At 52.2% G+C, this 25,337-nt stretch overlaps 1 long non-coding RNA gene across 2 annotated transcripts in view; it reads right to left on the reverse strand.

Moving 5' to 3' along the window:
• LOC147349376 (uncharacterized) overlaps window positions 1-24,728 on the reverse strand; it is a 36,495-nt gene extending 11,767 nt beyond the window's left edge. Inside the window, exons 1-2 of one of the 2 annotated variants that reach the window (XR_015150452.1) lie at window positions 24,599-24,728; window positions 8,730-8,844 (exon numbers count right to left, since the gene is read on the reverse strand). This is a non-coding gene — a long non-coding RNA (uncharacterized LOC147349376). Of the gene's footprint in view, window positions 1-5,852; window positions 8,845-24,598 lie in introns of those variants that run through there. The other variant, XR_015150453.1, reaches the window with a different exon arrangement.
• Window positions 24,729-25,337: the final 609 nt, after the last annotated feature.

A 25,337-nucleotide genomic window follows, 5' to 3' on the forward strand; every position in this document is an offset into this window, starting at 1 on the left:
CCCCCAGATGCCCTGTTGAAGACCTGCTGTGGCTGCTGCAAGGGGCTGGGACACCAATGCAGGACAGAGAGGGGCTGGTGACAAGGACAGAGGTCACATCTAATTTGGCATCTAGAACACCACCAGCCATGGATGGGAACACTGGTATAATTGTTGAGGAAGAGTTTCCCCATGATGAATCAAGTGTCTTAAAATATGCATGTCCTTTAATTCAACAGTTCTATTTTGGGTACTTGTTCTAAGGAAATAATTTAAGATACAGAGCTATGTATCAAAGATTATTTGATGCAGTTTATTGGACAAATGGGAAGGGAGAAACCAGGATGCTTGGACATGACAGAATGTCCTGCAGCTACTACAAATGGGTAATTAATATTACTTAGGACTCTGGATATGCTCAGGTTTTAATGGTAAATGTGAAAAAAAAAAAAGCAAGATGACAATTACATGGCAATTATAAACAAAATAGGCATAGGAAAAAAAAAAACTGTCAATAAAAAGAGGTAATTCCCTGGCAGTCCAGTGGTTAGGATCACAGGGGGCATGAGTTTGATCCCTGGTTGGGGAACCAAGATCCTGCAAGATTCACAGTGCAGCCAAAAAAAAAAAAACAAAACCTAGAAAGGAACATGCAGTATTATGAACAGTTGTCTCTAATGTAGGAATTCAGGTTTTATTTCATCTTTCTGATTTTCTGTATTTTTCCAAAACTGTGTGTTGATTTCATAATCAGGACAAATCTCTGTGACGTATGCAGACATGTACACAACCTGATGTCTGAACATTCCTTGATTCGGGAGAAGCTGTGACCCCACCACCTACTCCCACCTTCTCCTTGCAGCTGTCCAAGCCTGGGGGATCCCCGGAGCTGCTCCTGTGGCATCAGTCCTTCCTTTTCCAAAACCAAGATGGGGCCACCAACTTCTCAGAGGACACAGCCCTGGTGCTGGAGTACTGCCCCTCGTCTTCAAGTGAGTGACCTCCATTGCCACCTCGGGAAGCCACACACTGGGACACATGTATGAAAAAGTGTTCAGACCATCCTGCCTCTGCCTCCTGTGGGGATGGGTGAAGGGGTCCCAAGAGGGCCTCCGGTGTACGCAGACAGATTGGGGAGCACACTGGGGCCTGGGCCAGGACACACGGGCCCTATTCCCATACTAGACCCATGTGTTTATTGCACCACCACCTGCCTCCAGTTGAGTCTGTCAGTGACGAGGGAGGAGAGGAACCCTTAGACCTCACAGCCTTGCAGGCAGGGATACAGGATTCAGAGACCAGGTGATCCACAGTCAATTCCACACCATCGGACTGAAGCCCCCAAAGCGCAGAGCCAAGGGAGAGCTACATACACACCTCGAGACATGGAATATGCTTAGAGTTGGCCTTGCACTCAGGAAGCCCTGAAGGGCAGAGGAGGAGACTGTGCAGGGAAAGGTCAGGAGGCAAGAAATTGGTGGGTGGTGAGGGATGGTAGAATTAGATGTCAGGTACTAAAGGAGGCTTCCCTGGGGGCTCAGTGGTAAAGAATCTGCCTGCAGTGCAGGAGACACAGGCAACGCTGGTTGGAACCCTGGGTCAGGAAGATCCCCTGGAGAAGGAAATGGCAACCCACTCAGGTATTCTTGCCTGGAGATTCCCAGCTGGAAGTAAGCTGGGCAGGCTACAGTCCATAGGATCGCAAAGTCAGACACGACTGAAGCAACTTAGCACTCAGCACTGACCAAAAGAGGGGCCCCAGTGGGGCCTCAGATGCTGGGATCCAAGAAGCCTGGGCTGGGGGCTTTGGTGGGAGCCCAGTTGATCTTCCACCACAGTGAAAAGCAGTGAATCATGGACCCTTAACATACTCCTGGGCATCTCCGTGTTGCCACTAAAGAGCCGTTTGTACCACAAGATGCTGACAGGGAAAGGCCTGAATGGACTGTGCATAGAGAAGCTCCCCATCACTGTGAGTAGCCCCCTGGCTCGTCCCCTGGACAGAGTCCATGGCTGGTCCCCCTAGCCTCACCCATCCCCAACCTGCTCCTCCTTGCCCCAACAACAGAGCAAATCTGGCTTCTCCAGCAACTTCCAGCAGGGCCTCCACCAGGGCATCTGACCACTGTCAGATGTGAGGAGTACTTCCAACACCAAAACTCAGTCTTGCCCCTGGGCTAGTGATGAAATTGCCCCTGAGCAACATGGGAGAAGCACAGGGAAGCCCTGGGGGAGAGCAGACTTTTAACCAGCCAGTGCAGTGCAGTTCAGTTCAGTTCAGTCTCTCAGTCATGTCCGACTCTTGGCGACCCCATGAATCGCAGCATGCCAGGCCTCCCTGTCCATCACCATCTCCCGGAGTTCACTCAAACTCACATCCATCGAGTCGGTGATGCCATCCAGCCATCTCATCCTCTGTCGTCCCCTTCTCCTCCTGCCCCCAATCCCTCCCAGCATCAGAGTCTTTTCCAATGAGTCAACACTTCGCATGAGGTGGTCAAAGTACTGGAGTTTCAGCTTTAGCATCATTCCTTCCAAAGAACACCCAGGGCTGATCTTCTTCAGAATGGACTGGTTGGATCTTCTTTCAGTCCAAGGGACTCTCAAGAGTCTTCTCCAACACCACAGTTCAAAAGCATCAATTCTTTGGTCTCCAGCCAGACCTGAGTTCAAATCTTGACTTGCCCTAGTCCTCACAGTAGAACCTGGGACAGTTTACTTAACTTCTCTGAACCTATAGAGCACCCATCTCTAAAATGGAAACAGCATGCTGGATATGATTTCTCTGTATATCATGAGAGTCTGGAGCCAGACTGTCTGGTTCTAGTATTTATCAGCTTACAGGACCATGGAAAAATTACTTGATCTCAGTGCCTTAGTTTCCCTATCTATAAAATGGGTTCATAATAATAGTACTTTTCTCATATGGTTGCTATGAGTTTTGTTTTGTTTTTGAGGAAACACCTGCATAACACTTAGAATAGAATAAATACTCAATAATAACGAGTTATCATCATCACTGTCTATTTCTATGCCATGTTTTTCCTAAAAGACTATGGTCAAGGGACTTCCCTTGTTGGTCCAGTGGTTAAGACTCTGAGCTTCCAAAGCAGAGGGCTTGGGTTCGATCCCTGATCAGAAAACTAAGATCCCACATGTGGCATGGCCAAAAAATTAAACTCATAAAAAACAAAGAAGCACAATTTGGCAACCAAAAGTAATTTTAAAAAGATATCTTGGCCACCCTGACATAATAGATAGTGTTAGGTGCTCAGTCGTGTCTGACTCTGCAGCCCCACGGACTGTAGCCCACCACGCTCTCTGTCCATGGAATCCTCCAGGCAAGAATGGAGTGGGTAGTTACGAACAGACCTCAACAAATTAGAGCTTCCCCGTTCCGCCAGGAGGCAAGCCTGAAGGAGCCAGTCAGCTCTCCTGCGGGCTTGGGCTCGGCGGGGTATGGAAGCAGTTAGGGTGAGCAGAGGTGGGGGACCAGCTCCTGCCTCTCTTCCACCCTCTGGGCACAGCCTCCACCAGGCACCATCCTAGGGAACCTGGGACAGTGGGCAGAGCAGTGACAGCAGCTGCCTGCCCTGGCCAGTGCGGCCGACGGTTCCCTTTACCTCCCCCAGGACACCAAGCTGAAAATCATAAATAGTGAGGCCCCCGCGATGGATCTCTCCTTCCAGCTGCTTTCCTCTGATGTAAGACCATAGTCAGGGAAAGCTCAGGGCCTGGCAGCCCACATGCCAGCTCGTGTGACCTCTCAACGGGTTGCAACCTCCTTCTCAATTGCTGACCTTGTTCAGGAGCTTTTGGAAGGAGGGGGCTACTGTTCCTGAGGGTGAGTTTAGGCTTGAAAAAAAAAACAGATTAGGAAGAAAGAGTTGAGAACAGAGGGCCACTCAGACCTGGGAGTCAGCCTCTAACTCCTCCCACGCCAAGCCTGGCTCCCTGGGATCGAGATGCCACAAGAGTGAATGAACTAGGATATTCGCTTCTGTCACTGTGTAAAAAACTACCACAAACTTAGTGGCTTAAAGCGACACCAACATAAGAGCTCACACTTCTGTAGGTAGGCAGTCCAATACAGCAAGGCTGAAATCAGCATACAGGATGTGGCAGAGTCCTGTTCCCATCCAGAGGCTCTGAGGAAGAGAGCACTTCCAGGCTCACTGAGGTTGTCATCAGAATCCAGTTCCCTGCAGCTGCAGGACTAAGGTCCCGTTCCCTCGCTGGCTGGGCTCAGCCAGGGGCCTCTCTCAACTTCTGAAGGGCACCCACATTCCTTCTCACAATGCCTCCTCCATCTTTACGCCAGTCGGCATGTCAAGCCCCCCTCCCACAGCAAAGCACTCTGACTTTCTCCTCTGTCGGCAGCCAGAGAAAACGCTCGGTTTGTAAAGGGGCTCCTGTGATTCGATCAGGCTTCTGCTGATGTCCTATTTTGAGGTCAGAGGTGCCACGTGACATAATTTTAGGAATGATAGCTCACCATATTCACAGGTTTCGGGGCTTAGGGTGTGGAATCTTGGAGGCTTGTTTTTGGAATCCTGCCCACTGCAGCTGAGTTGGCCTGAGTAGAAAAACCCCAGGGGCTGAGCCCTGTCTGATGGACGGGTTCTCTCCCTCCACCAGCTGTACCTGAGCTCTGAGTCCAGCTTGAACGTGGGTCGCTTGGCTCCAGGGCACATGATAGGCTGGATTCTTTCCACTTTTCCCTCTGAGGTGCTGAGAGAGGCAGGAGGTTGGAACGTGGGCAGTTTAGGACCATGAACCCTGGAAATGCTTGCAGGGGGCTGATGGCTGAATCAGCCCACTCCTGCTGGCTTCCCAGGCTAGGAGAAATAGCCACCTGCTCTAGGGTAATACTTGGCCCTGTGACTTTACCTGTGAAGAACCCAGGGACTTCCTTTTGGGAGCATCTGAGGGGGTATCTGGGAAGGTACCAGCCCCAAAGTGTCTCCCCACAAGCCCTCTGGTGAGTGCTGGAAACCTCCCATTGCACTCCCCACTGTGCAATGTTCCGCATCACCTTCTCAGAGTCTCCTCTGGTTCTTGGTCACAGAAGGTTTGTTAGATACCACCTGATGTCCACCCCACCACCACCACCACCACCACCAAACCAGGGACAGATGGCGAAGTTACCAAGAGGGGAGGACACAGAAGCAACAAAAGAACCCAAGGAAGGGGAAGCAAAGTCCTCGGAGAAAAATGTCCCAGACTGGAGCTCAACCCTCCCACGGCTCTTCTCAAGGTCTGCTCAACCCCCCACCTCCCCCTCCCCCCGGCCCCACCTTCTACCCATTTACTGGAGCACATGTGTCCTGAGGAAGGAAAGGAGCGTCACGTGCTGCTGGTCAGGGCACTGGGGGACCCGGCAGGCAACAGGCAGGTGGGCAGGATGTTTCCTCCATCGCCCAGGGGCTGGGCACAAAGGTCTCAGTGATGAATTATTCACTGGAGCTGTGCTAAGTGCAGAATTAATCCCTTTCCTTCCAGCTGGCGGCCTCACTAAATTATCCCTCCAAGTCATGCGGGAAAATGCTGCCGAATTCATTTAGCTGCTGAGTGTTTTGATCTGGGCCTTGTGATTTTAGCTTCCCCTTCTCCCAGCCCCCTCCCCCTGGAGGTGGGTTAAAAAAAAAAAAAAAAAAAACCTTTCAGTAATGGATTTCCAAGAAGAAAGGAAAAGAAAGGGATCAAGATTGGGTGTGGACCAGGAAAACAGTACTGAAGGAAATTCAGATTCTGCAGCCAAGTGTTCATACACACACAGCTCTACACATGCTCTCACACAATCGCATTTGAAAACACACACACAGACAGCCACATATGCAGAGACGTGCACACACAAACTTACACACCTCTCTGCAAGGGTGTACACATTTAATGCATACAGATGCATGCCCCCCCACACACAGGCAAACTGACACACAGATGTTTTCACACCGGCATTGGCGCACACAGAAGCGCAATCTTTTTGTGGTTAAACTGTTTCTTGGCGAAACCATCTGAGAATTGGCCAATAACTGACTCGCTTTGATTCTAGAATCTTGAAGTCCAATGTGGGGGCCTGAATATGAAGAGCTAACATGGTTGGCTTTGGCATAAGGTTCCTGCAGGCTTGGTAACCCAATCATTCATTCTTTTATCCCACATATATTTGACGAGGACTAGAATTTCAGAGGCCCTTGTGGACTGCAATGAGGAGAGGGAGGAGCAGGCAGACAAGGAGCCCGCTTGCCTTGAATTCACCCTCCTCAGGCGTGGACATGGCTCTTTGCTAGTGTCAGAGCCCTTTGGCGTCCTCCTCCCTAAGGGTGGTAGGAGAGTGTTGATGAAGAGATCAGAGGGTATAGCAGCTCCACCTAAAGGACGCGTCCCTGCTCCACTCCTCACCATTGTCTTTACTATAACACCGCCACCGTTTTCCATGCAACTGCAAGTCTTTGCTGAGCACCTGCTGTGTAATCGATACTGTCCTAGGTTTATGGGCCTTACACCGAAAAAGATGAGAAAAGGCCCTGTCTTCACAAAGCTTATATTCTTAGAGAGAAGGGAGTGTGGACCAGACAATGAGCAAATCAATTCACGAGCAGATATCAGTTCAGGATACGAGGCCGGATGAACCCCAAATGAGTTGACGTGATAGGGAGTGTTTGGACAGGCTGTTTGCATCTGATGGGCTCTCTGAGCAAGGTTACCAGCCAAGCTGCTATGTCAGAGAAGACTGGGTTCCTTCCATCTTATTGATCCACCTAAGGTGCTGTCCACCGATTTGTGGTGGGAGTCACGCAGCCTTCATCTCTGCATTCCAGCCTCTTCCCTGAGAACGTACATGTCCTGCAAGTTCAGGCACAGGCCATCCTGGTTACTTGACCTTCTGATAAACACAGTTTCCTCACAGCCACAGCTTCCATATCATCCATTCTCAGAGCTCCAGGAACAACACTGTGGAACTTCCAAATAGGCAGAGACCACAGAAGTGTCTCTCAACAGCTCATCTGGACAGGAATCTCTGTGATGCTGCCCACCACGATGGTCATCCCAACCTCTTCCTCTTGCTCTGCCCAGTCTGGGAGCTCACTGCCTCCAGAAGCAGCCAGTCTCCCAGTTCAGTGGCTACAGCTGATAGAAGTGCTCACTCCATATTGAGCCCACCCTGCCTCTAGGGGCTCTCCCTCTGCCCAGGCTGCTGACTCTGCCCTCTGGAGCCACTGCGCAACCCCAGCAAGCCTCCTTCCGAGCCCTCCAGCACGCTGGTGGGCAGACTACACAACAAAGCCTGCCATCACAGTCAATGGCAAGAGGGAGCAGTTCCCTGGTTTGGGGTACTGGGCTTGAAGCAGGTTCTGCTGGTGACAGGTTAAGCTTTTTCCCTCCGATGGAACTCCTCAATGGACACCTGCTGCTTAGAGTGACCTGTCTTAAGCTGGAGTTGTGTGTGTGTTTAGATGAGTACATACATGTATAACTACACATAGATACAAAAAAGGAGAAGGCAGTGGCACCCCACTCCAGTACTTTTACCTGGAAAATCCCATGGACAGAGGAGCCTGGTAGGCTGCAGTCCATGGGGTCGCTAGAGGCGGACACGACTGAGCGACTTCACTTTCACTTTTCACTTTCATGCATTAGAGAAGGAAATGGCAACCCACTCTAGTGTTCTTTCCTGGAGAATCCCAGGGACAGGGGAGCCTGGTGGGCTGCCGTCTATGGGGTCGCACAGAGTCGGACACGACTGAAGCGACTTAGCAGCAGCAGATACAAAAAACTAGGAAACCATGGATGTCTGCATATACTTGGAAAACTTCTCTTCGTGGCCTACTCAGCGGGAGTTCACCTTGGAGGTCTATTCGACTCTGAGAACCCAGGAGTCAATGGCCACTCCACATATACATACATGAATAAACCCATAGCCTCCTCCATTCCCTCTCTGATCTTGGCCTCTTCTCTTTGAAGAGTGCAATCTGTCTCCCAGAAGTCTGGGCTTCTCCGGGCTACACAGTCTGCCTGTTTTAATGAACTGGTTTCTGGATCCCACAGCATCCTGGGTGCCTTGCAGCTTGCAGACAGCCTCTTTGAAGTAAGATCACTGACTGGGTTTCCTAGGCTGACTATGTGGATGGGAGCCTGGCTTGCACACAGTAGGAGCTCATTGTGTCAGCTCCTGACTCCTTGCCTGGAAATACGCCTCCTCCCCACGAGGTGGGACAAGTCCTTGCTGTCATCTGGGTGTTCTCTTGGGGCTGGGATTTGGGACCTAGAGTCTTGCCAAAACAGGGTGCCAGGTCACCAGGCAAGTTAGGGCCTCTCGGGTGGGTAGCCACCCTCGTTAGCCCATAGCCCTGAGAGTCGCTGGAGAATTCAAAACCCACTGCTTCCTTGGGTTTGTCACAGATGGGGTACATCGAAGGAGACAAGGAGGTGGCCCCTGCTCTCCCCACTGTGGGTGGCTCCCACAGTCCCATCTGATCTGACCTTCCCCCTCTTTGTTCTTCTCAAGGTGGGGGGCAGGGCTTTGATGCCATGCAAAAGGCTACCCTGCTGCTTTTATTCAACCCACTTACAAAGCTCTCTCTGGAGACCAGCCCAGAGTGGGGACAAGTGGCTGTTTCGCAAATGTGGAGTGGAGGGCAGGCGACAGGCAGAACCATGCGGACTTCTGATGAATTTTTATGGATTTTTGGAAACCGCACATGACAGCCCAGGGGCTGGTCCTCAGAGAAGCCCCAACATAAGCTCACCTCCATTTCCTCACCAAGCCCAGCTGCCCAGAAGACCCCGTGTCCAGGGTAGCACAGCTGCCTCCTCAGTCACTTCTATCCTCCAGGAGCTTCAGTTCCACCCCCAAGACTTCAGCTTTGAAAATGCTACTGTAAGGACAATGGCGAATCCAGAGAAAAAACACTTTCCCCTCTTTCAACCTCACAACATCCCTGACTGTCTTCCCTGCCCTACCCCCAGCCCCGAGCCTCACCCTGAGCCCCTCCCTCCCTGTCCTCCCATTCTCCCAGGCCACATGGCAGGAGACAGAGAAATTGTCTGTCTGTCTCCAGTTCCCAGGCACCCTTTCCCCACTTGCTCAGACTCTAGGCCCAATTCAGAGATCTTCCCATACAACCAAAGGAAGCTGGAGACAGATACGTGAGAGGTGAGAGCCTGTGCCTTTCCAGGGCCCGCCTGGCCCTTGGCTCACAGGTGCTCAGTGTTGGGGCAGGGTTCACCATCCCACCATAAGAGGCTCTTGCCTGCTTTTCACAGTGCCTGAACCCCTCCCAGCGGTGCTCCATACTCCCTCCACAGGCTGTTGGTTATGATTCAACCTTCCCACCCTGCTCCCTGCCTCAGAGAGGACATTTGACACTCCCTCCAACACACAAGGTTTGACAGACTCTGCTTGCTCACTTCTCATGACAGGGAGCTCACTATCTCTCAGGAAGCCCTCTCCAGTCTCCATCAGTTCCCTTATGGACCTCTCCCTCCCTACCTCTCTCCAGGTGCCTCTCCCAGTCCTGCCTTTTCCCTTCTGAGATCGGCTCCGGAGAAATCAGCTCCCATGCCCATGTCAGCCCTGTTGTTGTTTGCAAACTTGTGTCATCTCCAGCCTGACCAACTCTCCTTCCTCTGACTGTCCTTGGTCACACTGAGTGTTTTGCTTCTCATCCTCCTGGTCACCTCACCTTGCCAACACTCCTTTTAAAGTGTCCCCTGCAAACTGTGGAACTGGATCCGTATTGGTGGGTGGAATAGGACCAGCACCCTTTTTCTGCAAACACTTTCTCCTCTTTGGTACAGCCGAAGTCTATCATTTGCCTTATTTGATTACTAACCAAGGCTGTGGGGGTCCCTTTAGAGCCAAGAAGTCCAGTCTGGTATGTGAGCCATTGTCAGGCAGCACATCTCCACCTTGACCATCTGCTGCTCCATTTCGAACTTAGGCAGGGCTTCTCTTCACTGCGGTATTTCACCTTCTTTGTCTCGGCATATTATCTGGACTTGAGATCATTCTGGACTCTGATTTCATCATGGATCACAAGTTCACAGCCCCACCCCCACCCCACCCCAAGCTCCAGGTCATCTGTCGACATGGTTAGGACACTTTGCTGCAATGTGCAGTAAAAAAAAAAGATGCATCCTTAGAACTGGGTTTGAGTTCTGAATCTTCCACTCAATCTTAGCCACCTTGAGCTTTACTTTACTCATCTATAGAAAGGGGCTGTGATCCCTACCGGCCAGGAATGTAGTGAACATTGAATGAGGAAGCACGTGTAAGTGCCCAGCACAGGGTCTTGCAGATGCTCAGTAAAGTGAGTACTTCCTATTGTTCACCCAAGTCGCTGACAAACACGCTGAACTCATCAGAGATGAGGACAAGGCTCCTGGGGGAGGGGAACGACAGAGCCCTGCTAATCCATCACTCAGCGCCCGCCCCTCATGACAGCTGCTCCACCAGATTCCCATCCATAAGGACATCAGGAGGCCTTGTCGAGTGCTGAAGATAAACGTCACCAGCACCACATTTGGTCTCACAGCAATTTTTCAGGGAATGAAGAAACGCAGAACAGACAGACAATCACGTCTCCGGAGGCCAGAGCCCTGAGCTGGGGGCTGGAGAGAAGATAGAGAAAATGAAGACCTGTGAGCTCCCAGGTCAGGGAAGTCATAGCTGAACCCAGAGCCACACTGCAGGCTTATCCTGAATGCCTCCCTGATCACCCTGTGCTGCCTTGAATGTGAGCCTACGACTCCCAGCCACAGATGGAATGGATTGAGTCAGGATACAGACTTGGAAACTGGACATTTGGGCCTTCCCCTGGCCTGCTCTGCTCTTCCCATGAGCCCAATGCATAGCTGATGGATTGAAGAAGGGGAGGTGGGGAAGTAAGACTGGGCGGCAACTTTCAGACCAAATTTCTTAGAAAGTGCAGGCTGCTCTTGGGTTTTTCCCTATCTCAGAGCCAGACTACCACAGTCTAGATGTCCTTTCAGCCAAACCATGTGTGCCCTGGGTCCAGCTGAGGTCATTCAGGCATGAATTCATCAACCGTTTATTAGATCCCTAACCTGCACCAAGCAGTAAAGCACTCCAAAAGATCATCAGTATCCATCTTCCGAAGGGTTCTAGTTAAGGTAGGTGCATTGAGCACAGGGGACGAGTCATAGAGAAGCATGGTTTACACTCTGCCTCAAAGAGTGGCTTGGAAGTGGGCAAGACAGAGGAACCACAAGTGCAAAGCCCCAAAAGCATGTCTGGAGCGCACGGGACGTGAGGGGACTGTTGTGGGCAGCAAGACTGGAGAGTTAGATGAGGCCTAGATTGCGGAGTGTCTGGATGCCAGGATATAAAGTTTAGACTTTGTCATATAGTAGTAGGAAGCTGGCCTTCCCTGGTGACTCAGACAGTAGAGAATCTGCCAGCAATGCCGGAGACCCAGGTTTGATACCTGGTTCAGGAAGATCCCCTGGAAAAAGAAATGACAACCCACTCCAAAATTCTTGACTGGAGAATTCCATGGACAGAGGAGCCTGACTGGCTACAGTCCACAGTACCAAAGAGTCGGACATGACTGAGTGACTAACACACGTAGACACACAATAGGAAGCTGAGGAAGATGTTTGATCAGCAGTAAGATCTATACATTGGAAGGATCTCTCTAGATACGAATAGAGGGAACCCAAGGGGAAAGATTCAGCGCAGAAGAACAAGGTTTCAGGCTAACAAGAGAAAGCCCACAGCTTATCCACTGAGCCATAGGCAGGGCTCTATTTAATACTAAAATCCCTGCCAGAATTTTTTAAAAATCTTTATCACTGGCTTCCCTCCTCTGACCCCACAACTTGCTTTTAGATTAACCCTGTGACACCATTTTCTGGAGAATGAATCATGGTCCCAGTGAGGATTAACACTTGGGCCTTTCTTGGCCGGCAGACAGACTCAGAACTTCAAACCCCACTGCAGCTGCCAGGCCACATGGTTTGTCATAAATGAGGCTTTCGATATTCAGGGGAGGCGGCAAGCCCTCTTGGAGGGACCCGTTGCTGAGCCTCGCCTTCCGCTGAAGAGATAAGAACCTACAACTGCAGCCACAGGAAATGACAAAGCGCGACTGACAGGGGATCCACTGCAAAGGGCTCATTACAGCGCTTGCCAGCGGGCGAGACACCCTTATCAGGGAGAAAATTGCATCAGGCCTCCTGAATTACTAGCGATTGGAAGCAGATTTCTTGGGACGCACTTTGTTAGATACCTAATGAGCAGGATACAGGCAGGCAGAGCCCAAAGCCAGTAGGGCGGAGGACAAATGTCTTTGTTAAACAGAATTTGTCAGTTTCCGCTTCAGGCTCCCTGGGGAGGGTTCAGGGCCAGCTAATTGAATTAAGAGCCTGTGCGCTCCAGCAAGAAGGTTCTGGGCGGGGCGAGAGGCAGGCAGGCCTCAAGACAGGCACTTTCAGAACCGAGGACAGCAGCTGCAACCCAGCTAGTCTGTAATTGCCAGGGCAGGTTGGAACTGTTGCATTTTGCATGATCAGGGATCTAGGGGATGAACTGAGTAGGAGGGAGGCAGAAGATGTTAGGGGAGGGGGGAGGACAAGTGACCCAAGACACCTTGAGCCTGTTAATGCTATTGGCCTGGTCTGTCTCAACAGACCCTCCTCTGCAGGCAACAGCGAGGGCTGAGAAGGATAAAGAAGGGGTGTCTTCTCCCCTCCATGCCTCATGTGGTGTGGGGCAGCTGCAGCAAGACAAGGAGCAATGGGCTGGGCGCTGAGTCTGAGCCAGTGCACGGCTGTGCATCACTTTGAGCTTTCAAAGTAAGTCTCCCAATTATAGCATTAATGAAGCAGGACATGCTGTAGCCATGGAGCCACAGAGCGAGGGGCCACTTGTCAGCCCCAAGCTTCCTCTGCAGGCAGAGCCAAGCTTACCAATAGCAAAGCAAATAAGCAGCCTTGTGGGGTGAACCAGCAGCTTCCTCCCCCACCTGGAAGAAGCAGGGAGAGCAAGGCAAGGCTGGACCTGAGTATGGAAGAGCTAGTCCTCAAAGCCCCACCCTCTTTCCATCCCCGTTTTAGCACTGCTGCAGCCTGGCTCACTGCTACCTGCAGCCTGGCTTCTACCTGTAGTGTCAGACAAGTTCCATCCCATGAGGAGCGAGGAGAGGAGGGCACGACCCCCTCCCCAAACTGTGGGCAGGCAGTGTTGGCCCTAAAGAAAGGGAACGACTGGGGAGAATTTAAGCACTATGTGAGGTGCTATGGTGGTCCTGGGGCCCCTTACATCAACATGACTAGAACAACTGCCTCTGACCTTCCCTTCGGAGCCTGCATTATGTGGAAATGAAAAAGATTTTTCTAGAAAAGTCTCCCACCCGCCTTGCCCCAACCCCCAGGATAGGAGGAATCTTGGCAAAGCTGACGGGGGCAAGGATTGGAAATGTGGGCAGCAGGGCTGCAGCAGTAGGGGCTGAGGAGGTACTGGCATAAAGCAGCCGTGGAAACAGGTAGAGGCCAGGTCCAGCCACGGAGAGGACAGAGCAGGAACTAAGTCTGGCAGAGGCTATAGAAAGAGCCGCGGGGAGTCCACAGCGGGTATGATGGGCAGGACAGACTGAAGTCTGTAAATAGCCTGGCTTTCCTTCCCTCCTCCTTGGAACAACCCCTCTGCCCACCAGCAACTGATAGGGTGGTTTGGATTGAGGGGTCTGTCGCGTGTTTATCTTTGTGATGAAATTAAATGAATTATACATAATACATTTCAGAATCCACATAAAAATAGTACCTGGTGAGTGGCCAGCCCGGATCAGGGGGCCAGTAAGTGTTGGCTCTGGGTCACCAAATTGACCCACCTGGTACTGGGACCACACAGGGTGGCTATCAGGGCAGGTTGTGGGGGGAGGGACTCTCTCAGCAATGTGTCCCTGCTTTCAGAACTGACGGGGGCACCTCTGGAGACCTCGCCCTTGATTTCATTACTTCTACTTCCTCCCCTAACTGGATTAGATGGCAGTCTATGAAATCCAGAGCATCCAGATTGGCTTTCTGCCTGGAAATGAGGAGAAATGTCATTATAGGTCCTGAATCAGCATCTCACCCCAGTCCCAGGGGCCACTTGGTCAATGGGGAGTTGCTCTTTGCTCTGGCTAGCTATTCTTTCCTTCCCTCTCTCCTGCATCCTCCTGCCTATCCATCCATCCAGTATACATTCTGCCATTTTTCTGCTACAGCCAGTCTGGTGTTCAGCTGTTCCGAACAAGAGACAGACGTGGTGCTTTCTCCTATCTAAAACACACAGACGACCAGAAAACCCCAAAGCATCTGACTCAGATGCTATACAGAGGGCATGTTCAGTGGGGAATCTCTGAACGAATGAAACTTACTGAGAGGAGTCGATGAGAGAGACAGCCAGGCCTCATATCCAGGGACAAAACAGCCCCTGAAGTCTTGGTTATGAAGTGCAGTCCGTGCCAAAGTCAGCCTCGAGGTCACCCAGTGCTTGACTCTTCCCATCCCGAGTCTTCATACAGCAGCTTTCTCCTGGTACTCATTTGATGGTGGAGGGAGGTAGGGGTGAGGCCCAGACTGGACAGGATACCTCTGTACTTGTATGAATGTCCCTTAATCTACTTATACAAGCCTGAAAATGCTTCTTGTTAATGAAGTTCTGCACACCAAATTTATTTTATTTTTTTAAAAAAAACATCGACTTATCTGTGTATTTATTTGGCTGCATTGAGTCTTAGTTTGCGGGGTACCGGATCTTCGTTGTGGTGCACAGGCTTCTCTCTAGTTGTGACTCATGGATTCCATAGTGTAGGGACTCAGTAGTTGTGATGCTTGGGCTTAGTCGCCCCTGGGTATGTGGGCTCTTAGTTCCCCGACCAGGGATCAAACCCTTGTCCCTTGTATTGGGAGGTGGTCCTTTACCACTGGACCTCCGGGGAAATCCCCACCACATTTCTTTTTAAAGGTAATGGGCTTCTCTGGTCGCTCAGTGGTAAAAGAATCTGCCTGCTAGTGCAGGAAAAGAGGTTCTATCCCTGGATCGAGAAGATCCCCTGGAGAAAGACATGGCAACACACTCCAGTATTCTTGCCTGGGAAATCCCATGGACAGAGGAGCCTGGTGGGCTACATAGTCCATGGGGTCACAGAGTCAGAACCAGCTTAGCAACTGAGCATGCATGCACGCGTGCACACGTAATGGGAAGGGTCGTTGTCCTACCTCATCTGGTTCATACGTGTGGATTTTCATATAAAGCATCCACTTAAAGAGAGGACCACCTGCATTCATTCTGTTTTGTTCAATGTCAGACATTCGAGCATGTCTAACCTTGAGCACGTTTGTCCTGGTTGGCATGGTGCCCGTTGTTCAGTTTGCTTCTAGCACAACACTCTAGACAGTGGAATAATTTGTCCCCTGTGTGGCCAAGACAGGATTCCAACAGCTGAAGTAGGGTGGAAATGGGTCACTGTTGAGGTCCCTACAAACTTCAGACTGACTACACAGTTCTTTGAACAGTGGGCACATTTTGGAGGCTAACATGGATTTTCAACAGAGCTTTCAAGTAATCTCTCCCCACAGGGAGTATGAGACATATCCCTAAGCCTGAGCAACTTAAAGTTTTGCCAGAAAAACAGAAGTGGCAAATAAACCTAGAATTGGAGGAAAGTGTGAGAGAAGAAAGCTTCCCAAGGTGGCTCCAGTGGTAAAGAACCCGCTTGCCAATGCAGGAGATGTAAGAGATGCAGGTTCAATCCCTGGGTTGGGAAGATCCCCTGGAGGAGGGCACAGCAACCCACGACAGTATTCTTGCCTGGAGAATCCCATGGACTGAGGAGCTTGGTGGGCTATAGTCCATAGCACCGCAGAGTTGGACACAGCTGAAGCGACTTAACACACATGCTTGTGAGAGCAGAAAAAGCCAGCTGCTGGGCTGGGTGAACCCAGAAAAGCTTCAAGCAAGTGTGGGTGGAGGCCATCGAGGGTTGTTGCTGGTCGTTGCTGTTGTTCAGTTGCTAAGTCATGTCCAGCTCTTTTCAACCTCATGGACTACAGCCCGCCAGGCTTCCCTGTCCTTCACTGTCTCCCTGAGTTTGCTCAGACTCATGTCCATTGAGTCAGTGATGCCATCCAACCATCTCATCCTCTGTTGCTCCCTTCTCCTTCTGCCCTCAATCTTTCCTAGCATCAGGGTCTTTTCCAACGAACCGGCTCTTTGCTTCAGGTGGCCAAAGTGTTGGAGCTTCAGTTTCAGCACTTCCAATGAATATTCAGGGTTGATTTCCTTTAGGATTGACTACTTTGATCTCCTTGCTGTCCAAGGGACTCTCAAGGCTTCTTGGAGGGGCTGGTATTTGAGTGGGGTTAAATTCTGGATAAGCAGAGATGGGAGTATTAGTCATGCCAAGGGAGGAAGAAGAGAATTAGGAAAAACAACATGGATGGAGAAAGAGGCCCATCAGAGTAGAGAAGATAAGAGGATGAGATGAGAAGATGGAAAGGAAAGCAAGTCTACAAAGCAAAGGATGTCAAAGGAGCAGAGAGATTTTCAAATCTGTTATTGGACCAAGGGTTGGAGTCATAGATGGCACAATTGATTTATTCTTTCAACAAATATTTTCTTAGATTTCCCTGGTGGTCCAGTGGCTAAGATTCCATGCTCCCAATGCAGGGGGCTGGGTGTGATCCCTGGTCAGAGAACTAGATCCCACATGCCACAACTAAGGATCCCACACCCTGCAGCAAAGATTAAAGATCCCATGTGCTACAATTAAGACCCAGCACACCAAATAAATAAAATAAATACTAAAAAAACCACAGATACTTCTTGAGTACCTACAGTGAGGCAGACCCTCGGGATAAATGGGGTCCCTGTTCACTAGTAACTTGCATTCTAATGTGGAGAGTGGAGGAGGGAGGCAGACAGTGAACAAGTAAACACATTTTTTGAAAATGAATTTTCTGGTAAATACTGTGAAGACAGTAAAATGGGATAGTGTGAATAGAATGTATTGGAGGAAGGGTTACTTTGGGTGGGATGGGCCTCTATTTCCAAGGCAGGGCCTCTCTGAGAAGATCCCATCTGGGCTGAGACCTGAATGATGAGAAGTGGATAGCCATGCAAAGAGGTAAGGGACTCTCCAGGTAGAGAGAACAGCAGATGCAAAGGCCCTGAAGCGGGAAAGAGCTTGACTCATTGGAGGAAAGGCAAAGACAGTGTGGTTAGGGCGCAGTGAGCAGGAGGCAGGTGGTAGGAGGTAGACAGGGGCCAGGCATGCAGGCCTCCTGAGCCATAAACAGGAGTGGCTTGGGGGTGTGGAAGGGCACGTTTATGGTAGAAAAGTCACAGAGCCACGTCTCTGCACCTTCTCTCCACAAAGACTGGAAAACTTCTTGACACCAAACTACAGCAATGGCCTGCCCGTCCTGGGCCCCAAGATCTTAGATGAGAAGCTGGGTGCCATCCGTGAGTTCTGGTCCAAGGCCATGGTGAGCTCCACGATCGGGTCCATCACATCCCAGAAACAGAGGCCAAGTCTCAGGTGCCCAAGGTGTCCAGAGAAGTGGTGAATGTGTCCCCTTCCCGCCAGGGCTAGGAGGGCCAGAGTGGGGATAGGACCTGGGGAAGGGGCTTGCCCGCTACCTGTGGGCTGTTCACTCCTAGGTGGCCAGTGGACCTTCCCTAAAGGGAAGGCTCCTTCTGTATGTGAGTCACCCTAAACAGGTGAATTCTTCATTTTACCTAGTCTCTTTCCCTTTTGAATGGAACTCCCATTTGCGCTTCCCCGGTGGCAGAGTGGTAAAGAATCTGCCTGCAAGGCAGGAAACCTGGGTTTGATCCCTGGGTCAGGGAGATTCCCCTCGAGGAGGAAATGGCAACCCACTCCAGTATCCTTGCCTGGAAAATTCCATGGACAGAGGAGCCTGATGGGCTACAGTCCAGGGGGTTGCAAAGAGTCAGACACGACTGAGCACACACACAAGGGATTTCTTTCCAAACAAACCCCTGCCACACTTGTAAGACCGGGTTCCTTCCTCTGACTCAAGTTGCCATCAACTCAGAACTTCCTTGGGAGCTCGCCCTCTGGGTAATGGGAAGCCCCCAAGAGACCAGTTTGAACTTTTGAAAGAGGAAACTGGGGCTCAAAGAAAAGGAGACTCGGTCTTGGGTCACAGAGTCCCTGCCCTTAATCCTGGGAGTTGGTCTGGCTTCCTGTTGATCAGACGCTGGGAGAGGGATGGTGCAGGTGGCTGAAATGATGCCTTCCTTGGATGAGGGATGACCCAGTCCCAGACCCTTGAGGCAGAAAGCTCCAGACTGGCTGCCGGAAAGACAGCACAGTCCAGGGCCCCCACTGAAGTCCTGCCCCAGCCACCACGGGTGAATTCATACGTGGCTTCTTCCCTTCCCCCCCAGTGGACCCCATGGGGAACGCTGCTCTGGAAGACACTGAGAAAAGGCCCAAGCCGAGGCCACTGGCCCCTAGGGGAGCCCTGGGCCTCCTCTTCCCAGGACTTAAGCCTTTCCACCAACAGCCTCCGCATCTTCCCCTGGCACTTCTGCACCTTCCTGGAACACGTCCCATCAGACCAATAGGAAGGGAGCCGTCCGCTGGGTATGCCAGGATGCCCCCACATGGAGCACCCCTGCCCACCCCCAACGGTGCCCTCCCTGGAGACCCAGAGCACTCAGGTCATCTTCTAGACTCTTTTCACCTCTGCCCCTTGGGAAAGCAACTCTCGGGCCTGACCTGCCAGCCCACCCATCAGTTGGGTTGAAAATAAAGATTCAGGCCTGACTTTGGAGACTTTGGGTAGTGTGAATAATCCAATGCCTGCTGCCCCCACAGCCTGGCCTCGTGACACCCCTCTTGTGCCTCTGAGCAGAGGATGTGCAGTGGAGAAAGGAGGAGGGGAAACAAACAGGGAAGAAAGGAAAAGGGAAGGTGCCATGGGAGGGGAAAGGCAGACCAGGAGGAAGGAGAAAGGCAAAGGCATTCCCTCCCTGGTCACAACCCTGAAGAGACCTCACCCCTCCAGGGCACTCTCCTCTCCTCACCCCTCCAGCTCCAGGGGTCTCCCCTGGGGTGCTGAGCCAGCCAAGCCTCGGTCATCACCTAGTGAGACCCTACTTACTGCTGGATGCAGACCTCACACATCTCCAGGGAGCAGAACGAGCCTCTCATCTCAGCCACTGTGCTGGCCCAGTGGGACCAAGGAGGGAGCCATATGGGCCCCACTCCGGGTACTGTGCATGGCAGCCCTCTCTGGTTTGGAGTCTGGTGAACATTTCTGCTTGGCAGAGGATCCAAGGTCTGAGCTGAAGTCAGTGGCTTTGGATTATTTGAAAGAAATTAGATAGAGATGGGGGCTTCCCAGGTGGCGCTAGTGGTAAAGACCTATCGAAGCAGGAGACTTAAGAGACACAGATTTTATCTCCAGATCAGGAAGATCCCCTGGCAGAAGAAATGGCAACCCACTCCCGTATTCTTGCCTGGGAAATCCCATGGACAGAGGAGCCTGGTGGTCTACAGTTCATAGGCTCACAAAGAGTCGGACACGACTGAAGCAACTTAGCACCCATGCACAAGGATAGAGACGACTTAGTATGGTCTTTGTGTTTGGTGGGGGAGGGTATGACTTATTAATAGAAAGGGTTGGAATGGGCTGAGCTGGACTTTTCATACTGCATACAAAATGCATTGGTTTTAATGGCCATGATGGGGGTAAGAAGGAGAAAAAAAAGCAGAGCTGAGGGGAAAGGGCCTTTACATATAGGATGGATCCAATAGGTGGGCAAATTTAAACATTATATATATATATATATATATTTAATATCCTTTAATACTTGAAGTATAATAACTTGGGTATGGCCAGCTAGTCTTGATCTTCTCTTAAGGATTAAGCTGTGGAGATGAGTCCAGATTGCACTTGAGAAGCCAAAGCTAGCCACCAGGAGGAACCCTTTTTGAGCGAGGGGTTGAATGAATATCATTAGTGACAGAGGGTAGGAGGAGAAATAAGTGGCCCTAGGGCACTAAGGCCGGAGAAGGCAATGGCACCCCACTCCAGTACTCTTGCCTGGAAAATCCCATGGACGGAGGACCACGGTGGGCCGCAGTCCATGGGGTCGCTAAGAGTCGGACACGACTGATCGACTTCACTTTCACTTTTCACTTGCATGCACTGGAGAAGGAAGTGGCAACCCACTCCAGTGTTCTTGCCTGGAGAATCCCAGGGACGGGGGAGCCTGGTGCGCTGCCGTCTATGGGGTCGCACAGAGTTAGACACGACTGAAGCAACTCAGCAGCAGCAGCAGCAGAGCACTAAGGCAGGATGTGAGGAGGCTCTGAGTATGAATAAGGGGGCTCAGGGGTGCCCTGTACCCTGTGAGAGGTGTTGTGAGCTGGGTCTATATGGAGAACCAATTCCAGCATGCCCTCTCTGGGTATCACAGCAGCACCCTCGCTGGCGGACTCAGTCCTCTATCCTCCCCCTTGCCAGGTACTTGGCAAGGTCTCAAGCACTGGCTTCTCGCCCTAGCTTCCTGTTGAATTCAGTACCCTCAGCCACCACCTTCCAGGACTTGAACTAAGAACACTTTGGCTTCCTCATCTCTGAGCTCCAGGGCCCAGGGCAGGCCTGGTCCTACACAGATGTAGGTGAATGCTTTGGGGACCATGTGAGAGAATTCCTAGCTGGGCAAGGGCATCAGAAAGTACCTTAGAGAGAGTATCCAGGACAATATCCTAATTTTGCAAAGGATGTCAGTGAGGAAGCCCAGCCGTGGGACAACCCTTGCCCGAGGTTCCTGACTCCACTACCCCAGGGTGTCCTGCACACAGCCGAGTGAACACCAGATGGCTGCAGAAGCCCACACATCCAGCCCTGGGCCCTTTGGCCACCCTGACACCGCTGGATCCCTCAGACACTCAGAGTATTCAGGCAACAGGCCTGCCTGTCTCCCTTTCCCATTCATCCTGTCCCGGGCCCAGCTTCCAGCCTATTCTCTGCTGACTTTTGGCTCCATTCCCTTTACCCTCCAGCCCAGCCTCCATCCTCCAGTGCAGCCTTCTCCTGTCTCTCTCTCTGTCTCTTATCAGCACAGATTTACCATGCTAATCATTCCCACCTCTGCCTTGGCTGAGTCCGAGACTCAGTCCCCAACTCCAGTTCCAAGCCTTTAGCCAGAGCCTCGAAGGACCAGCGCAGGAGCCAGACAAGCATTCATGCAGCCAGCAGAGCCCAAGAACAAGCACTAGACCGTGGGTGGGTAGCAACCGTGCACAGCTCCGTGACAGGGAGCATGCAGCAATGGGTCGCTGTTCCATAGCAACCAAACAAAATTACATAGCAATCAGTGAGCTCATGTGACCGAGAGACACAATGACAAGCTATAGGCCACGGCCAGGGAGCTGTGGAGTGTCGTAGCATAGCAATAGACTCAAGCCACACAATGATATCACACAGCCCGGCGTAGAGGAAGGCATAGCCATGAAGCACGGCAGTGGGCAAAGACTGCAGTATGTACCCAGTAGACGCGGCCACGGAATGTGGAAAGACACCTGACCGCACTAGAACACATCTGGGTGGCCGTGGCACCGTTGCAGGTGTGTGACTCCTGGGTGTGCCGTCAGGGAGCGGTCAGCAGCAGCGGAGCCTGGGGGACAGCGGTGGGCACATGATTGGCTGTGTCCCTCGGCTCTCAGCCGCTATATCTGAACCTGATTCCAGGAGTCATTAATCTGTGTCTGGTCTTGAGCACACCCCAGAGCCCAGAAACGATTCTGCCGCTGATTTCCTCCAGAGCCTAATAGGAAATTGAACATTTTCTGGAGAAAGGATCACCTTGGGAACAGAGAAGGGAGTGGAGGAGACCAGGGCCTGTGCCCCCTCTTCCAGGAGGATACCACTGATGCTCCCTGCTGCCCTGGGCCTGCCTGTCCCAACCCCACACCCCCTTTCCCTTACTGGCCGCGCTTGCCCTCATGTGCCCTCGTGTGCCCTCGTGTGCCCTAGTGTGCCCCTGGATCTGCCTTCAGGGCAGTCAATTCTTCCTCCCTTCATTCAAGACACCTGATTTTGACGCAGGCTTTTCAAGTTCCATTCTGTCCAAGAGGTGAAAAGCTCCAGGCCTGAGTGGACCCACCCGGGTCAGGGCCTTGTGGGTGTGACCTTGGGTCCAGAGTTACTCCTGGGCAGAGCTAAAGAAAGCCTTCACTTCCCTTCTGAACAGCCTAGGGAACCTTCTTTGGAAGAGGTAGGCTTTTGAGTGAGGGTGAAGAATGAGATATTAAGAGTCATCCCAGGGGACTTCCCTGATGGTCTGGTGGCTAAGACTCTGAGTTCCCAATACAGGGGGCCCGGGTTCAATCCCTAGTCAGGGAACTAGATCTCACATGTTACAACTAAGACCCAGCACAGCCCAATAAATAAATAATTTTTTTTAAGCCATCCCAAACATGCTAACTCTTCAGACTCCAAACAACTGGTAAGCATTCCCTGCTCGCTCCCTAGACACCCTGAGCCCACCTCCTGCTGATCCAGGCAATAGATGAGGGGCCCCAGGCAGCCTCCAGATAGAGCAGCTCCACTCACTGGGGCTTGTAAAACCCTTGCCATTGCCCAGATTTCTGTTCTCCAGCAGCTCCATCAGCAATTTCTCCAACCAGCCAGAAAAAAAGAACTTGCCCCAGCGCCAGGTGCCCAGCCGTGTGCCCAACTGTGCAGGGGCCTGGAAGGTGGTGGTAGGGGGTGGGGTGGGAAGAGGCCCAGGCACCCAGCTCTAGGAGTTCCCAGCAGGTAGGAGGGGCAGAGTAGGTATACAGTAGCTGGTAAATATTTGCCCTTTTCTCTGTCTCTCTCCTCCAGTGTCCCCCCAAACCATGCCCCCTCTGTTTCCTTCCCTCCTCCTTTCCTCCACTGCTCAGAGGAGATTTGTGGCAGACCAGAGGGCCCTCATACCAGCAGATGAATAATTGACGAGGGTTGTTTAAAGATTCAGAGGAGTTTTTCCAACCTCACCGCACTAGAATAACTTATTTCTTTCATTCTGTGTTTGAAAGCCTAACCCCCTCCCTTCATCTTTCCCCTTCCTGGTCCCCACATGCCTGCCCCGCTCTGAGCATCACACTTCTGTTTCTCTTCCTCTCTTGAGTCTGCTGAACTCCAAACGATCCCTTGATCTCTGCCTACCCCCGTTTCCTTTGTGTCCCCTTCCCCAGCTGTCCCCATCCCCATTTAACCTGGTAGGTTGACTTCAGCTCCTCTAGACGTCATTTCCCCAAGACAAAGGGCCCCATTTCAAGGATGAGGTAAGGAAGGAAGGCGGCAGGCGCTGTGGCTTCTCCCAGGTCACACAGCTGTGGAGGTCGGGGCTCGGGAGACCCAAGTGCAGACCTCCCAGGCCAGGGACAGCTTCCTTCCCAGCCAGGCAGAGAGGGGTTGGTTCTGCTGTGCCTTCCCAGGGTGGCTTGGAGCCCTTTGTGTCCCTGGGCCTTGATTTCTCCCTCTTACCTGCCTTGCTTGCCTCTCAGGGTCAAATGGAACTGGTGAGGGGCCTTCAGAAAGGGCTGGCGTGTAGCAGAGACACCTGTGAGCCTGGGCCTGCGAGTCTGCCTGGCATGGCCTTTGTGGAGTCCAACTGTCCCTGTTTTCCCAAGACTGAGGGATCCTGGGACACAGGACTTGCAGTGCTAAACCGGAGTCCCAGGCAAATCGGGATGGGGTCATGACGTGGGCGCTCCCCTGCCCCTGTGCCAGCCCTGCTCCTTTCAAGGTAGTAGCCCCCTCAGCCCTCCACAGCCATAGGACATATACCCTCCATCTGTCAGCCCAGCGCCACACTGTGCCCCACACTCACAGCACTCTCGCCTCCTCCTTGAAGTGACCTTGAACTCTCTTCCCTTCTCTGGGCCCCAGTCCCTTCCTCTGTCTGCAGAGGAGGTTGGAGCAGATGTTCCCAAGCCCCCGGGAGCCCCTGGGCTGTGACTGGAGCCTTGGTCCTGCCCCCAGGCTCTGGCCCGGGAAGAGGACTGCAGACTGATGAGGTTCAGCACCAACCTCGGCTCCCCGGGCACCACGTGGTAGCAGGTGATGGGTCCTGGGTAGGAGGCAGCTGCCAACACTGGTCCCCAAGTACGGACACCACGCACATCAGTGGCAGCTAGTAGCCGGAATATCAGCTCAGGTTGTGAGCGTCACAAGGCCAAGAGCCTGGGGTCAGCCCCCAGAAACCAGAGTGACACGGAGCCCACCCTGGGAGGCAGACTGCCCGGTGCTGAGAGTCTGAGCCCCACCCAGATCTTTGGTCCACAAGAGGGAGGAAAGATACGAGAGAGACAGATGGAGGCAGAGACAAAGCACAGCCCTCTGGTGCCCCTTCAGCAGCCTCCAGTCAGATGGCCCTGACTCAGTGCCCACTGTGGACCACCAGCTGTGTTCCAGAAACATCACTGTCACCCCATCCTTCCTGCTCCAACACCCCAGTCTCCATAGTCCCGACTCCACTGCCCAGCGCCCGTGGTCCCATTTGCCAGGTCAGGCTTCTGTCCCTGTCACTCTACAAGCACCCCTGTTCTGTCCACCTGGCTTAAGGCTCATTTAAGGATACGTGTTCATCGCACACGGGCACCAGATCCACTCCCATCCCGAGCCCAGCTCCTGCAGGTAGAAGGTCTTCTCGGGACTCCAGCCCGCCTCAGCTCCTCCCCTGCACTCCTGCAGCCCGAGTGGTAAGCCCTGCATGCTGGCACTTGGGGGCTGTCTAAAAATAAATCTTGTGAGGGTGCAGCAGTCACAGCTCCCGGGCTTGGCTGAAAGCCGTCACCAGCTCCACTCCACTTTTTCTCTGTCCTTCTCTTCCTCCTCCAGTCCCTACAGAGTGAGAGAGGAAAAGGTGCTTACCAAGCATTTGAGAGAAACAAGGATCTCATCCTATATGCCTCTGTTATCTCCCTCTGCAGACCCCTCCTCCCCTCCTCCTCTCAGCCGTGAGCCATCTCCACCTCGCAAGAGCTGTGTGGCCTTGGATAAATCACTCCACCTCTCTGGGCCTGTCTCCTTGTTGTTAAGTGCAAGAAATCCACCCCTTCCCCACCCATACACAACCTCCTGAGGCTGTAGGGAGGGTTAACCAGAGAGTGGATGACAGTACAGTGCATTAGAAACTGTAAGGGACTGTCCACTTTACAGAGGCTTATATAGTTACTGTGTTGGTGGGGCTTTTGGAGCCAGAGAATGAAAGGGGGGAAGCACGCATCTCCCAGGCCTCCCCACTCTGACCCCTTCTGCAGAAGGGCTGTTCCCAGACCCCTGACCCACTTCTCCCTCCTTCCCCCCATCCCCGGCAT

Source organism: Bos grunniens, chromosome 21 (assembly GCF_055505025.1).
Source record: "Bos grunniens cultivar Pamir isolate PY7600 chromosome 21, Bosgru_T2T1.0, whole genome shotgun sequence".
Taxonomy (NCBI): Eukaryota; Metazoa; Chordata; class Mammalia; order Artiodactyla; family Bovidae; genus Bos; species Bos grunniens.